Below are 16,205 nucleotides of genomic sequence, written 5' to 3'. Positions count from 1 at the left end.
TCCTCTCTTTCTTCAACCAGTTTCTCAGGACGGACCTCTCATCACTTCGACAGACGGTTTTCCTGCAGGGTGCACTGGCAGGCAGGGATTTATCCACACTATCATAAACACGCACACTTTTACTGGAAATAAAATTGTACCACGGAAATAGAAGTGAGAACACAGTGCCATCTGATGGTTGCACTGTGTTGCAACACAAAGACGGTACAAAGTTTTCACGTGCATGTTTGCTGTGAGTATAGATCATAGACTGATATAGATCTCAAGTGACACTGGCCAGGAGTTACATTTTGTATATTGAATGACGTCAGAGATAATGTGATTAATGGTGTTTTAAAGTATCTTCAAGATCAAAAAATGTCAGACCTAGCCAAGCAATTAGAAACAAAAGGCAATATTAAAGATAAAAATGAACCAGTTTGCCATGTTCAACCTGTGAATAAAACTTAAGAACACTGATTGACTGATTTCTTTCAATTTACTATTCACAAATATATCAAGTTCATGTTTGGCCTAAGATCTTAAGAATTCAGTTCAGCTTTATTCAAAATGATTTATCGGAGACAATGCAACTTAGTCGACTAGATGGTGTTGTATAAAATGCTGTTTGTGTGCTTGCTAAAAAAAAAATGTAGGTTTAAATATATCAGGACTTTCACCCACTGTTACTATTTATGCAGTGTTTTCTCTGTGCATGAGGACCCATTTTGAAGCTTTATTTTTGTACTTTCTTGACTGGCATGTTTTGGTTGAAACAGATAAAAATGGTGCTCCGTGTTGCCTTTTGCTGACCTGAGATCCCAGCGTCCCTCAAAATGACAGCACAACCTTTTCAGAGCCCTTAGAGTCAGCATTTAACACGACAGGAATGTTACACACACCACAGCAGCCCTTTTTAAACGAACACGTCATAGAGTAAAGCCCATAAGTGCACAAAAAATGCAGCAAAACATCTATTTTATATTACTTTTGGATATTTCATCCAAATAAATGATCAAGCAAATTTGATCGAACGGTTTATGTCTAGCTGCCAAATTTGTGGGATGGTGGCTGTCTAATGGTTATGCAATATGTATTTTGTTCTGTTGAAATTTTGTTTAGTTTATTCTTTAAGTATGTTAGGTTTGGGATTTGAATCTTTAAATACTGTGAAATTGATTTTACATTACTATATCATTACTTATAAGCTGGAGAATTGCATTTTATTCTGGGCAGACAGCAGCTCACTTTAGAAAACCTGTGCAACTGGTAAGAAGAACAGAGATGGGAGGAGAAGGAAAGAATCCAGTATGCCGTCATCTCCATCGAGGTAGAGATACCAGCTCCTATTTTGGAGCCATGAAACTGGCAGGTTAAGATGTTACACACCTTACTAGTATAGTCTTCAACCTGCAATGTGTCAGTGGTCATCATGTTCTTGTTCTGCAGACAACTTGATTTCCAAAATTAAGCAGCATAAGATACTGGATTAAAAGTAAGCTTAAACTGCATTTTAGAGGTATTTACCAACGCTGGTCTCATAGATAAAAATCATGCATATTCTAATTTACAGATTATTAACATATCAAAGATGCCATTCTCTTTAATATGAATAAAATTCAACAAATACGTTTTATGAATTAGGCTACTTTATCACCATTTCACAACGCATTCTACAAATCCTTAATTACATATTAAGGAATATATCAATTATATATAAATATTATTATATCAAAGAAATATGAGGAGCTTGGGGTATGTTTTAATGACAATCAATTTAGTTCAATCAGGACGTGAAGTGCATCAAGACTTTTTTAATATGCTCAAACAGTCATTCACGTCATTAAACATATGAAATGATTTCTTTACAAAAGCTTCCTCATTGAATGATCATATTGCAACAATTGCCGAACTATAATATTTGCATACTTGTTTCAGTTTTTGAATCAACATAAACTCTTGTGCCAGGTTTTTTTTTTTTTATTATTATTTTTATTTTATTTTATTTTTTTACTGCTTTTGTTTTGTTTTGTAGCTGTATCTATAATCTTAGGTATGTTTGTATGGTATTGTTATTGCTGATTCTGCTCAATCTTTACTGTAATATACGAGAATATGCTTAACTGGTTAATGCCTTGTATGTTTGTAATTATTTCATTTAATAAAAAAAAAAAAAAAAAAAACTATTGTGCCAGCTAAACGCTCAACGCCGCCGTGAAGCTCCGCCCTATGCTTTCCTAGATTTGCCACGCCCCTGCAGCCTGATTGGCTAACCCGACCTCTATTCCTTTCACAGTATTTTAACCCGCGAGTGGCTTAATTACTTTTTGGCGGGCATTTTACTGCAAATTACGGTAAGATGGTAGCTTAATAATTGATCAAAAATACATTAACTTTTCGTTACACCTGGAAAACCGTTGTTTTAACTTTAATGAACAATGGCTCAGTAAGTTACTTAATTCAGTGAATAATCGCTCAATTATCTTAGGTTAAGAATAAATGTAAAAACAACACGCCCACGATTTGCTTACATATAATTATTTACAGGTGAACCGGGGGAACCGTAAATACCACAAATTTAAATAAACATTATCGCTTTCTCTCAGTCCACACTGAGCAGCACATTTTGATCTGCTCAGAGACCCAAAAGAACAAGATTTCAGACGGTGTGTCTATACGTGCAGCTCATTGCCCACATTCTCTTTCAATTAAATTAAATTAAATTCAATATTGCTTTATTGGCATGAATGTAAATGATACAATATTGCCAAAGCTTTGTGTACATATATAGAAAAAATGATAACACTAATAATATTAATGAACATCACAGTAATGGAACTTACAACATCTTAGAATATGATACCACAGTCTCTCTCTCTCTCTCTCACACACACACACACACACACAAAACTGGTGCACTATCCTTGTATTATCTATCTATCTATCTATCTATCTATCTACTATCTATCTATCTCTATCTATCATCTATCTATCTATCTATCTATCTATCTATCTATCTATCTATCTATCTATCTATCTATCCCCTCCTTCCACTAGGGGCAGAAAGAGTTTGGGGTAGTTGAGATTGAGAACAACGTGTCGCACTTATGGTCCAATTTTTAGAAACCAAAAAGTGAAACCGTTTGATCCAAGCGCGATTTAAATTTATCACTTTACCACTTGTGACAGAAGACTGTTCACGTGATGATATGCAACATATTTGCTGCTTTGAAACGATTTTATTTTCACAGGGAATATGTAAACAAAACATATTGTCGCGTCTTAATCTGAAACCGTTGAAAGTCTGTAAATTTTCTGATAGTTGTGTAAGTGCATTATGACTGTAACAATCCAATTTTACGTAACATCCAAAAATCCCGATCAATAAAGAGTTGGAATCGGCGGTGAAAGCCAAAGCAGCGCCTGTGGTTCAGTTCATAGCATGGTTGGGTTATAAGAAGCTGATTTAGGATGCGGTTTGAGTTTTTCTTCACGCGGGCTCTTTGTCAACAAGTGTCCTCCTCCCTCTCTTGTGAGGAACGGTTACGGGCCACGCGCTGTGGAAACCTGAGCAAACTTCACTCAAGCACAGACTGGGCGGAATAATGGCTGGACGTATGTGCATAAGTTTGCTGAATGCTTTGGCCAGGGGAAATGTAATATTTAGGAACCAGGAATGTGTGCGCAAAAGTAAACGTGTTGTGTTGATCTCACGGTGTCACGCCAGGTCTCTGTCCAGCATCAGCACGGTTCAACCGGACCTCAGCTCGCATCTCGCTGGAAAGACCTACTCAGATTTATATGAACTGTCAGTCAAAGATCCAGAAACGTTCTGGGGATCCATCGCCAGGGAAAGGCTGACATGGACCAAACCTTTCGATCAAGTGACGGACTGCGATCTCACCAGCGGGAAAATCAACTGGTTTCTTGGAGGGCAGCTGAACGTCTCTGGTGAACGTCCCTTTCTTCTTTAATAGTTTATCGTGTTGATCGCTGATAAACCTCCACTGGCCGATATGCTAGATCAAATATTTTTATCTATCAGACCAAAAAGGTTTTATTTTAGCTGAGATGGTAATACATTTTCTCACGCTGCTTTATAAATCCACAAATAGCAACTTTCTATCTTGTCTACAGTGAGCTAGTAGTAATTTTATATTGCATTGATCGACAGTGAACTGTTTGGATGTACACGTGGCAAAGGATCCAGACAGAGTAGCCTTGATTTGGGAGAAAGATGAACCTGGCACAGAAGAAAGGATCACATACAGGGTACATTTGTAGGTCCTGAGAAATTCACATGTGGCTCTTTATCACACCCCAACCTCATCCACCCCCAGACTTACATTGTCATTTTCAACACACAGGGGTCATAGCAAGCAGTGTGTGTCTCTTTAAAATAACTAGGAACTACTTCATGATGCTGTTATTTTAGATTTGCCACTAAATAATTTATTCGGACTAGTGAATGGTAATAATCAGTTAGTCAGTACTGCCTCCTGATTACATACTTGTTGTCATTGCCAATAGTAAAAATGTAGCAGTTACATTTTACAATTATTTATATAATACTATATGATTTATTTAGTTGTATGTATTCATATTACAGTATCTATTTTGTATAATTAGCTTTTTATCTATAATGTTTTAGTAATTTTTTTATGCACTTTTCCTTTTGATTAGTTTACGTTTTTCAGTATTTTCTGTTTAGCTTAAATATAAAATTTAAGTTTTAGTGATTTTAGTATGTCTGCTTTCTGTCAGTAATTTTTTCATTTGTCTATTTTCTTCAACTAATATTTACATTTAATTTATTTTTAAGTTAATGAAAATGTTTTAAATAGTTCTATAAACAGTATCAACAATGCAAGTTGTTGTTCCAGCTGGATTGAGATCTAATAGCATTATTTCCCTTATGAATTCTGACTAAGACTAGGATTGTAGGTTTTCATTTAGATTACCTTTGCAGTCATGTAATGCTCACCTCAAATTAATCTTTAAAAACATTAAATAATTTAATAACACTGCGAAATGTAATCTCAAATTGAATATCAGTTTTCATACCATTCTCCATAATATTGTAATAGATTAGAAATCCTGGCCTTGCTGGGATTGACACAGATAACATGCACACTACTGAAGAGTTTGGGGGAGTTCCTTCACATGCGCTTTCTTATGGAGAACAAAGGCAGGTTTTGAGGGTCCTGTGATGGAATGTGTGCCTCCAACTCTTTAGTGCTTGAAATAAAGATTGAATATTCCTGGCAGGCTGTTTTTCTCTCATCTAGCCTGCACACCGAACCTCGAAAATGAACTATTTCTCATCTTTTATGGCAGAAATGTAAAAGATTTTGTGAAGAAGCAGTTCGATTGCACAAGCAGTCATGTGTGTAAAAATGACACCTTTAGAAGTGAACATGTACATGTCACTTTCCTGCTTTCATGGGTGAACAGGAAGTCAAAAGACATTGATGTGCATTAGTATGAAAGTGATACTGTTTTTGTTCCTGGTCTCACAGTTTAGACATTTCTGTTTCTCATTTATGACCCAAGATCCTGATTAACAGTTTCTTCAGACACAATATGGCATAATAATATGTTTGTAGGATTTGGAATGTGAGTTATCAAAAGACTGTGGAAGAGATCACTTGCACTGGTAGGCCGGTCAGAGCCCAGGAACTCAGTCAACAACAGTTCTTTCTTTGAGGACTTTACTTTCCCATTTAGCATATAACAGGTGTGGTCTGTATAAAAATAACAAATACAAAAAGGTGAATAATACAGATTTTAAACCCAACAAATTAACATTACTAGCAATATTACTGAATATAAGTGAAATGCTACAGCTCAATGGATTGGCATATTAGCATCTGAATAGGTAATTTTACCACATAATCCTCATTAACACACTTATACTTGCAATTTACAGCAGACAGATTAACTAAAGACAATCTATCTCAATGTAGAACATGAGAACAGTAGAGATAAAGCAATTGTAAAATATCACGGCAGATATACATAACGTGCTTGTAAACAAACGCTGGTTATGCACGCACAATCTATCGAAAATAATTATCATATCTGCAAATGCCTGCAAGATTATAACTTAATCTCAATACTAAACATAATTTACCAAGAACAACTCACTTTTAGGATGCACGCACACATATTATGCTTGTATTGGATCGGCTAAATGTCTCTTCTCTTCAACTGCTGCGCAATGGTAAAATGGCGATAAGACTTAAAAGGGCAACACATCTTAAAGGGGCAACACGTCTTAAAAGGGTCATGCATGCAAGCCGTTTGTACAGCCGCCCCCAAATTGTGTTCAATTTGACACTTGAGAACGTTGCATGTGTGTCACTGCTGCTGCGTTGGGGTATTGGTCTCCTCTGTATCATCTTCAGGAATGGGGGGTAGAGCCACAAGTCGAGCTACAGGTCTAGTATAAACCTTCCCTTGAACTTGGACATCCACTGATCTCACTTGCGAATCTTGACTGGGGTGCACCTGGACTACCTTTCCAATTGGCCAATGGGCTCTGGGCTGATGAGGATCCATTATCATGACTATTGTGCCTGTGGTCATATTAGGGAATGTATGTTGCCATTTCTGTCTGACTTGCAAGTTCGGAAGGTAATGGCGGATAAAAGAGGACCAGAATTGGTCAGCTAACACTTGAGAGTGTCTCCAACGGCGACGACTCAATCCCTCTTCTTCAGGGTATATGACTGTAGGTAGTAGGGATGGGCATTCGATTAAATTTTCTTAGTCGATCGTCGGGAGAATTAACGATCGACTATCGATTAATCATTAATATTTTTATAATATAATTAATTATTTAATTTTTATAATAAAAAAATGCAATGAATACAAACATACAGCGTGTTTTTCCTCGGTGAGACCTTTATTACAAGATCAACTTGTGGCAGACAGTTAAACTACGTTCAGGCAAACCAAACATATATGCGCGTGCATATGCAGTGCTCTAAAGCAGCGGAACCTGCAGCTGCTAGCAGGCGTTCTTAAACAGAGACCTCAATTGTTCCAAAATAATAATAATGATAAAAGAATCATGTTAAACAATAACATAAAAAAAAACATTATACTACTTAGATCTGACAGATTTTGTCAAAATGTAACTCAAAACTATCCAAGCCAGAAGAAAAGGCCAGATATTAGCCTTCCTAACAATTACACTAACGTAACAAATTATGCTACTTAAAGCCTCATGAAAAATAACTAACTTTAGTAACTAGCATACAACTTCTGCACGAGTCTACGGATTTTTGTTGAGAAATACCGTATAAGCATGTTGACATGATCTGGTGTCAGACGCGACCGCAACCTGGTGACCGTCAGTCCAGCCGCCGAAAACACCCACTCTGAGGGAACTGACGTTGCCAGGATGCACAGGTACATTATTTGAGTCGTGGCCGTGTTGTTCTTAAACACGGCATCGCAATGTTTGCAGTTAACTAGTTCGCTTTATAAATCAAAATGGTCCCACGCCACACTTCGCCGATACATCTTCATGATTATTCTTTGAAATCAAAACGGAAGATCACAGATAACCGAGTAGGGTGTCAAATAATGCCCCCTGGTGGTAAAATATTTAATTGCTGCCACACAGTGAAATTCATTTAATTGCTTGAAGACTCGCACTACGCAACGCAACCTGTATTAGATTAAAAAAAAATGCTTTAGATTAATCGATAACAAATTAACATGATCGAGGAAAATCTTAACGATCAATTATCGATCGTCGATTAATCATGCCCATCCCTAGTAGGTAGGGAGTTGTCTAGCCGCCCTGTGAGAAGAAGGTTGGGTGTTACTGGATCAGGATCAGCCACATTACAAGACACATACCCGAGGGGTTTGGAGTTAAGGATGTTCTCTACTTCGATCAGAACAGTCCCGAGTACTTCCTCTGGTACTGTTTGGTCCCCAATAGTTGTAGATAGTGCCATTTTAATGGATCTTATCTCCCTTTCCCACACTCCCCCAAAGTGTGGTGCTTCAGGGGGATTGAAATGGAATGCTATCTTTTGTGGTGCGAGTTTTCGCTGGAGATCAGGTGACATGGCCTGGAATGCCTCGCACAGTTCCCGTTCACCACCTCGGAAATTTGTTCCTTGGTCTGACAGTAATTCTACTGGGGAACCTCTTCGAGCAATAAACCTACGTAGCGACATCAGAAATGAATCTGTGTCCAAGCTGTTAAGCAGGTCCACGTGTAAGGCTCGTGTGGTAAGACACTTGTAGAGGATTCCCCACCTCTTTTCTACTCGTCGACCAATCTTTACAAGGAAAGGGCCGAAGCAATCCATACCGGTGGAATGGAAGGCTGGTTTGTAGAGGCGTAAGCGTGCCACAGGAAGGTCTGCCATTTTGGGAAAGGTAGGTTTGGCTCTGAGTCTTTGACATTCTGTACAGGCATGCTGTAAGATGCGGATGGCTGCTCTTCCTCTTAACACCCAGTATTTTCTCCTTATTTCTGCAAACACCCGATCAGGGCCTGGATGGCAGAGTCTTTTATCAAAATCTTGAAGAAGCAATTTCACGGCTGGATGTCTAGCATCTAGTACGATTGGATGTTTCAGGGCAGGATCTAAGGTTTCTGCATGTCGTAACCTACCACCAACCCGGATTAGATTGGTCGATGTGTCATATTCTGGAGTTAAGGAAAGTAAGCGGCTATTGTGTTGAAGAGGTTTGCCTGATCTCAACCGTTGTAATTCTTCAGGAAAACGCTCACTTTGCACCTTCTGGAGTATGAATGTCTCTGCTGTCTGGTAAGTGTTTGCTGTAGGTTCTCCTGACTCTCCAGCCGCCCCATGTAGCTCCTGTGCAATGGCCTTCACCAGCTCTGTCCAGGTCTTGTACTCACTGCCAAATTGTCCGTTTACAGCTACAACTCCACAGAATGCAGATTTCTTGAACTCAGACTTGTCAATCTCGGGGCACTCTGTAGGGTTTGCTGGCCAGTTCTCTGAGGAAAGGAGCAGGAATGGGGGCCCATGGCTCCATCTGTTTGGCTTAGCAAGGTCTTTTAGAGTCTTTCCTCTTGTAAGGTCATCCGCTGGATTTTGAGCTGAATCCACGTATCGCCAAGCGGTGGTGTTGGTAAGCTCATGGATTTCAGCCACTCTGGTACCAACGAAAACCTTGAAATGGCAAGACTCTGACTGAATCCAAGACAGCACTGTAGTAGAGTCTGTCCAGAGAACTGTGTGGCGAAGTGGCAATGTTAATTCCTTCTGCAACTGGGTTTTTAGCTGTGCACCAATTACCGCAGCACAGAGCTCCAAGCGGGGTATTGACAGGACTCTTTTAGGTGCTACTCTAGAACGTGCCAATACGAATGACAGATGGATCTTACCCTGCTGATCTTCAGTGCGCAGGTAGGCGACTGCTCCATACGCGCTCTCTGAAGCATCACTGAACACGTGAAGGTCTATAATAGATCTTGTTTGATCTACTGAAGCTGGTACACATGATCTTGGGAAACTGATTTTGTGAAGAAACTGCAGCTGACTTTTCCAATCATTCCAGCTCTGAACCATGGCTTGGGGAAGTTGAGTATCATCCCAGCTGTGCTGTTTGTTCCAAAGTTGTTGGACCAGTACCTTAGCCCTCGTAGTATATGGGAGGATATATCCTAAGGGGTCATACTGACTGGCTAAAACTTTATAAATGATCCTCATGGTTGGAGCCCCATGATCGATGGGCCGGTGACGGTAAGTCAGAACATCTGCTGGGCAATTCCAGCTAAGGCCCAATGTGGACTCTTGGACATCAGTCTTTTCATGGGCTAGCCAGAGTTCAAACCCATCCGATCTTGCTTCAGGTGGAAGATGGTTAATGACAGCTGGAATATTGCTGGCCCATTGCCTCAATTCAAAGCCTCCTTCAGCTAACAGACCTCTCAGCTTATCAACCAATTGCTTAGCCTCCTCTGGTGATGGCAAGCTCTGCAAGCAATTGTCAACATAAAAGCATCGTTCTATGGAAAACCTTACATCATCACCCGGTTGGCTATGGTCTCTTACATGCTGCTGTAAGGCAAAGGTTGCACAGCAGGGGCTGCACGTTGTCCCAAATGGCAGAACCTGCCATTCAAAGACATCAGGGGTGCCCTTTTCCCTGGAGTCACGCCAGATAAACCGAAGAAGTGATCTATCTTCAGGAAGAAGGCGGACCTGGTGGAACATGCCCCGGATATCCGCACTGATGGCGACTGTATGCTCACAGAATCTGAGTAAGACCCCAAGGAGAGATGAACCCAAGATGGGGCCAGCGAGGAGTGAATCATTTAAGCTGAGACCATTAAACTGAAATGAGCAATCAAACACCACACGATTCTTGCCATTATGGTGCACCATGTGATGTGGAATAAACCAGCACTCACCACCTCCTTCTCTTTCTTCTGGACTGAGCTTTCTGATTGCTCCTGACTGAACCAATTTCTGGATTTCGGAGGAATAGGCATCAGCTTGTTGCGGGTCTCTGGCAAGTTTCCTCTCAGTACTTCGTAGGCGTGGCATGACTGCTTCCATAGTGGCGTGAAGATGGGGCATGTCACCTTTACGTAACAAGGGTGTTGCATACCGGCGTATTCCATCCACCTTTATGCGAATTGTTTTGGCTTCCAGCAGTTCGATGGCCCTTTGGTCCTGCTTTGACCTTGTGCACTCTGTTTCATTCCGAAAGGGCAAAACATCCACTTGCCACAGCCTATTAACATTCTTGCACAATTCTGTGGTGCTAAGAGGAAGGGATATGTGGAGACACTCCTTTGGCTTGAGTCGCTGCTCTAACAGGCTGGTAGGGCCCTGCAGTGTCCAGCCTAGTTTGGTTCTTATTGCAGCAGGGCCACCAGGTGGACCAAGTCTTACCGGCTCAATTGGTGTGATCATGTGAGTTTGATCTGCGCCAACAAGGATGAGAGGTTTGGCCTTTTCAAAGCTCTGCAATGGTAGTCCAGCCAAATGTTTGTACTGCTTTTGCAGCTTAGCTATTGGGTACGAATGGTCAATGAGATCAAGCTGTGGTGCAGTAAAGGCTCTGGATATCAGATATCGCTTCTTTGGATTGTAGTATGGAGAAATGTGGAATGAGACTGAAGCCCCTTCAAGGGTTTGCACATCATGACGGATTGTTCTCAGAGCTAAGCTTTCTTCAGTACCTCTCAAGCCAAGTTTTCGTACTGCATCTGGCAGAAGCATGGTACGCTCAGAACCATCATCAGGGATTGCAAATGTGTCTAATGTGCAACTGCCATGATGTAGGAGTACTCTGACAATCTTGAGCAAAACTTTATTACTGCTGACTGGTTTGTTCAGGTAAAGTGTCTGTGTCGCTGAACTAACTAGGCAAGCCTCGGTTTTGGATGACACTGTGACAGGCCTCTCATTTACTTCATGGAGGATTCGTAGATGCTTCCTTTGACAAAGTGGACATGGTTTCTTTAGACCACAATGGGCAGCCTGATGGGCAAGACCACAATGCCAGCATCTTCTATTGGATCGTATCCACTCTGAGAGTTGATCTTTGGTGAGGGTTGGAATTTGAGGGCACTGACTGAAAGCATGTTCAGAGTTCTGACAGTAAGAGCAATATACCATGGGCCTACCTTTAGCTTTCTCATCAACCTTGGCAGGAGAATTTGCAGTGGCTCTCACATCAACACTATTTCCAGACCCAGTCAGTACTGTGGCAGTGGTTTGGCGTGTTCGTGGAGCTACTCGGAACTCTCGTTTGGCTCTGCTTTCTCCCTTGGCAGTTTGATCATCATAGCTTTGGCACCAAGACTCATATTTCAGCCATTCTGCCAGATCTACCAATGAGTATGTCACCCCAGGCCGATGTAACATGTGGCGGCGGAAATCAGCCGTCTTTCAGGTGGCAACTTATTGAGAAGGCGTGCAACATGCGACCCACAATACAACTCCACGCTCCCTGCCTGGCCTAAAGTCTTAAGCAGCCCAACTAGAGACTGCAATTGAAGAGAGAACTTCTCAAAGGCTGAAGGGTCATTGCGGCTTATATCAGGTGAATCAAGAATAGTGGCAATCCGTCTTAATGCTACTTGGTGAGGCTGACCGAACCGCTCATTCAGGGCCAACATAGTGTCTCGATAAGGTGTAGGGGAGTGCAAGAAGGAGTCTGCTATTAGACAAGCATCTTCTAATTTCAAGTGGTCAACCAGTACTTGATATTTGAACATCTCAGTACTATCAGGTGGCAGAAGATTTTCCAAGGCTATTTTTAATCGAGCAAACTCACTTGGGTCTTTGGTGCGGAAGTAAGGAATGGTGGGCGAGGGACCTTTGTAATATTTCTCTGTCAGATCCACAGATGCCATGGGAGGTGACACATTATAGGAAACTGTCCTGTGTTGTTCAGGATAAAGATTTCCTGGTTGTTCATGTGCATTTGGAGGACCTATCTGTCGGGCAGGATACTGGCCATACCTAAACTGGTTATCATATGAACTTGGATAGCCGAAATCCCTAGTCTTTTCAACAGAAGTGAGTCTAGGAGTGATTGTTTGTGTGGTTCTTGTAGTGCTCTTAATCCTTTGCCTGCCGCACTGATTGATATTTTCTGGCTCATCGTATGAAATGGGTGGAGGAGGCTCTGGCCAGTCTTCATCATCTGCATATGCTTCATCGTGGAATTTAACTGATGGATAATCAGAACGGGTGTTGGACATAGATAAAGGCTTTTGCAGACTACAGGCTCTGTCTAAAAGCTGGATCAGCTCATCTTTGGCGGTCTCAATTCGTTTAAGAACAGCTTGGATGGCCTGCTGTGTTTTACGAAGCTTTAAATTCTCCTCTGAGATCCTTTGTAACTTTAGGGAACTAGCATCTGATCTGTCACTCTGGTATCCATCACCTTCATCACCAAGGGGAATGAACTCTGCACCGTATTCAGACTGTAGCTGTCGGTTTGGATATTGTGGTGATGACTGGTAGGCAGGACTGGAAATGTGCTGCTGCAGAAGACGTGGATGGTCACAATGCTTATCCCTGACCGTCAGCCTCGACGGGGAAGAAATGGTGGGTAAACCATGTGCTCTCTTAGGCTTTGCAGCAGATGCTCCAACCTGTGGCGAAGAGTAATCGTCATCAGATGACTCCACTGGTTCTTCTCTTGTACTAACTGGTAACACTGTTTTATGGAAGCTCTGCAAGTCCACCTCATAATCTTGTAAATAGGCTGGACGGCGCTTTGTGCGAACCGAGGGGTTCACTGTTTCAGAACTGGCTGACATCTTAATCCAGAGAAGTGATCATCCGGCTCGAAGGACCATTTTGTAGGATTTGGAATGTGAGTTATCAAAAGACTGTGGAAGGGATCACTTGCACTGGTAGGCCGGTCAGAGCCCAGGAACTCAGTCAACAACAGTTCTTTCTTTGAGGACTTTACTTTCCCATTTAGCATATAACAGGTGTGGTCTGTATAAAAATAACAAATACAAAAAGGTGAATAATACAGATTTTAAACCCAACAAATTAACATTACTAGCAATATTACTGAATATAAGTGAAATGCTACAGCTCAATGGATTGGCATATTAGCATCTGAATAGGTAATTTTACCACATAATCCTCATTAACACACTTATACTTGCAATTTACAGCAGACAGATTAACTAAAGAAAATCTATCTCAATGTAGAACATGAGAACAGTAGAGATAAAGCAATTGTAAAATATCACGGCAGATATACATAACGTGCTTGTAAACAAACGCTGGTTATGCACGCACAATCTATCGAAAATAATTATCATATCTGCAAATGCCTGCAAGATTATAACTTAATCTCAATACTAAACATAATTTACCAAGAACAACTCACTTTTAGGATGCACGCACACATATTATGCTTCTATTGGATCGGCTAAATGTCTCTTCTCTTCAACTGCTGCGCAATGGTAAAATGGTGATAAGACTTAAAAGGGCAACACATCTTAAAGGGGCAACACGTCTTAAAAGGGTCATGCATGCAAGCCGTGTGTACAATGTTCATTAGGCCAACAAAAGCTTGTCTCTACTTTTTTGTAGTATAAATACACTACTAAACTAAACCCCATAAATGCCAGTTTGGTGCATTATGACCATGTGACCATGGTGTTTCCGTGCAAGTCTGCATCAATTCAGCACTTGAACCACTTGAAATGAAACTATCACATATTTACTTTCCCATCCGCAGTTTCCTGTTACTCAGCTGTATGTTTATATCTGTAAAACATTCAAATCTCAGGGAGCTTCTGGAGATGACCTGTCGCCTTGCCAACACTTTAAAGAGTTATGGTGTCCAGAGGGGAGAGCGGGTGGCCATCTACATGCCGGTGTCTCCTATGGCAGTAGTAGCCATGTTGGCCTGTGCTCGTATCGGTGCCGTGCACACTGTGGTGTTTGCAGGGTTCAGCTCAGAGGCTCTGGCTGGCAGAATTCAGGATGGTGAGTAAAATAATGTTGCCTTGTCATAAAGCAGTGACCTGTTTATCTCAGCAGCTGTAAAGTTGTTTTAATACCACTTTACTATTTACTTACAAATCGTTGCAAAAAATATCCATTATGTTTTTTTATTGTTTTTTTATTGATGCTATTCAATGAGAGAGATACAGAAAAAAAGAGAACCGCAATTGTTTCAATCTATTAACAGAGATCAAAATTAAATTAGTCAAAAGTTCCTTACTCTCCGAGTCAAACACAAAATAGAATTATGAATGTTAGCTCCATGAACAAAAAGCAAACAAACAAGTATAATAATAATAAAAAAGCAAAACAAATCAATAAGTAAATACGAATATATACATAAAATGCAGCAATAGTTAGAACAATTCTGAGGACTAATGTTTTGCTGACTATTAACTACAAAGATTAAAGTCCTCTACTGGTTATTAAAGTCTTGAAAAGTTCCTGTATACTTTTCAGGAAAGCTGAGCTCGAATTTGAAGAGTCAAACTAAATTAGGGAAAGCTAGTTAGCTAAACAAAAACCCTGGGCATTTTGGGATAAGTGTGTTGTACATGATGGTCTGGACAGAGGTAAGTTTCAGAGGGAGTTGTTCTTAGAGAGACCATTCCTTATCTTATATAATAGAGCAGACACTGAGCAGAATCAGACACTGATTATGAACAAATAACATCCAAAGACAGTGGTTCGGGTGAGACAGTTTTCATAGCTCCCCACTGGTAACAAGTACATTCATGTGCTGTTTCAGCTATTGTACATGGACTGGATAGTGTCTGTTTTTAATTGTAATATTTTTCTCTTCCATATACACAGCCCAGTGCAAGTTTGTCATCACATGCAACCAAGGGTGTGAGGGGCGGCCGTATCTTCGATCTGAAGCCCATGGTGGATAAAGCAGTGAAGAGCTGTCCATCTATACGGCATGTGTTTGTGGCCAAGAGAACTAACAACAGTGTGCCGATGGGCAAACTAGACATTTCTTTAGATTGAGGTAAATCATACAGCAGTGACCTCCTGCAGTGCACAGAATCAAAAGCCAAATTATAATTGTTTTTTGTTATTATTTGGTCTTTATATACCTCTGCCAGGACTCAACAGTAGGGATGGTCGGCAACAAAGGAGAAATGCTTTAGAATAGTAGAATATTACATTTTGTCTAAGTAATCAAATACATATACCTTTTCAAAGTGTATTGTATCTGTGTGGCAAGCCACTTTCTGGTTAGTTTTTGCAGTTTTTTTAGGGTTTCATCTACCAGTAACAGAGTTTTTGCAAAGCTTTTAATGGTTTGTGAAGTGGAGAAGGAATGTGTCCCTAAATTGTACCTAATTAGGGCACAAAACTAGGAGTATACAGTAGTTTTAATTCTACTTAATTTTTTGAGTAATTGGGGGCACAGTCCATCTTGTTTTGTCTTTGTGTTTGACTGTCTCTCTCGTGATGTTCACCACTCCTTGTCTAGAATTGGTCATAGTGGTCACATGTTAGCCAGTTTGACAGTATTCTATTTGTAGGGCCAGTTCTAGGAAATACTAGATTACGTGTGATCTAAAAATAAATAAATAAATGAAATAATAAAAACCGTAGAGGATTACTGTGCAGAAAAGCTGGTCTGGGCCTCGGGAAACTCCACATGGTGTGTGTATATATATATATATATATATATATTAGTAGTTTACCATTTATACAGCAATACACACAATAAAGCATGAAAAAAAAAATAGTGCTGAT

General features: G+C 40.4%; 1 pseudogene; it reads left to right on the top strand.

Annotated features, from left to right (window-relative positions):
* Positions 1-3,237: 3,237 nt before the first annotated feature.
* LOC113092990 (acetyl-coenzyme A synthetase 2-like, mitochondrial) lies at positions 3,238-15,464 on the top strand (annotated as a pseudogene).
* Positions 15,465-16,205: the final 741 nt, after the last annotated feature.

The sequence above is a fragment of the Carassius auratus genome, unplaced genomic scaffold (genome assembly GCF_003368295.1).
Source record: "Carassius auratus strain Wakin unplaced genomic scaffold, ASM336829v1 scaf_tig00214823, whole genome shotgun sequence".
NCBI classification, from domain to species: domain Eukaryota; kingdom Metazoa; phylum Chordata; class Actinopteri; order Cypriniformes; family Cyprinidae; genus Carassius; species Carassius auratus.
This window is presented reverse-complemented; position numbering and strand designations above follow the sequence as displayed.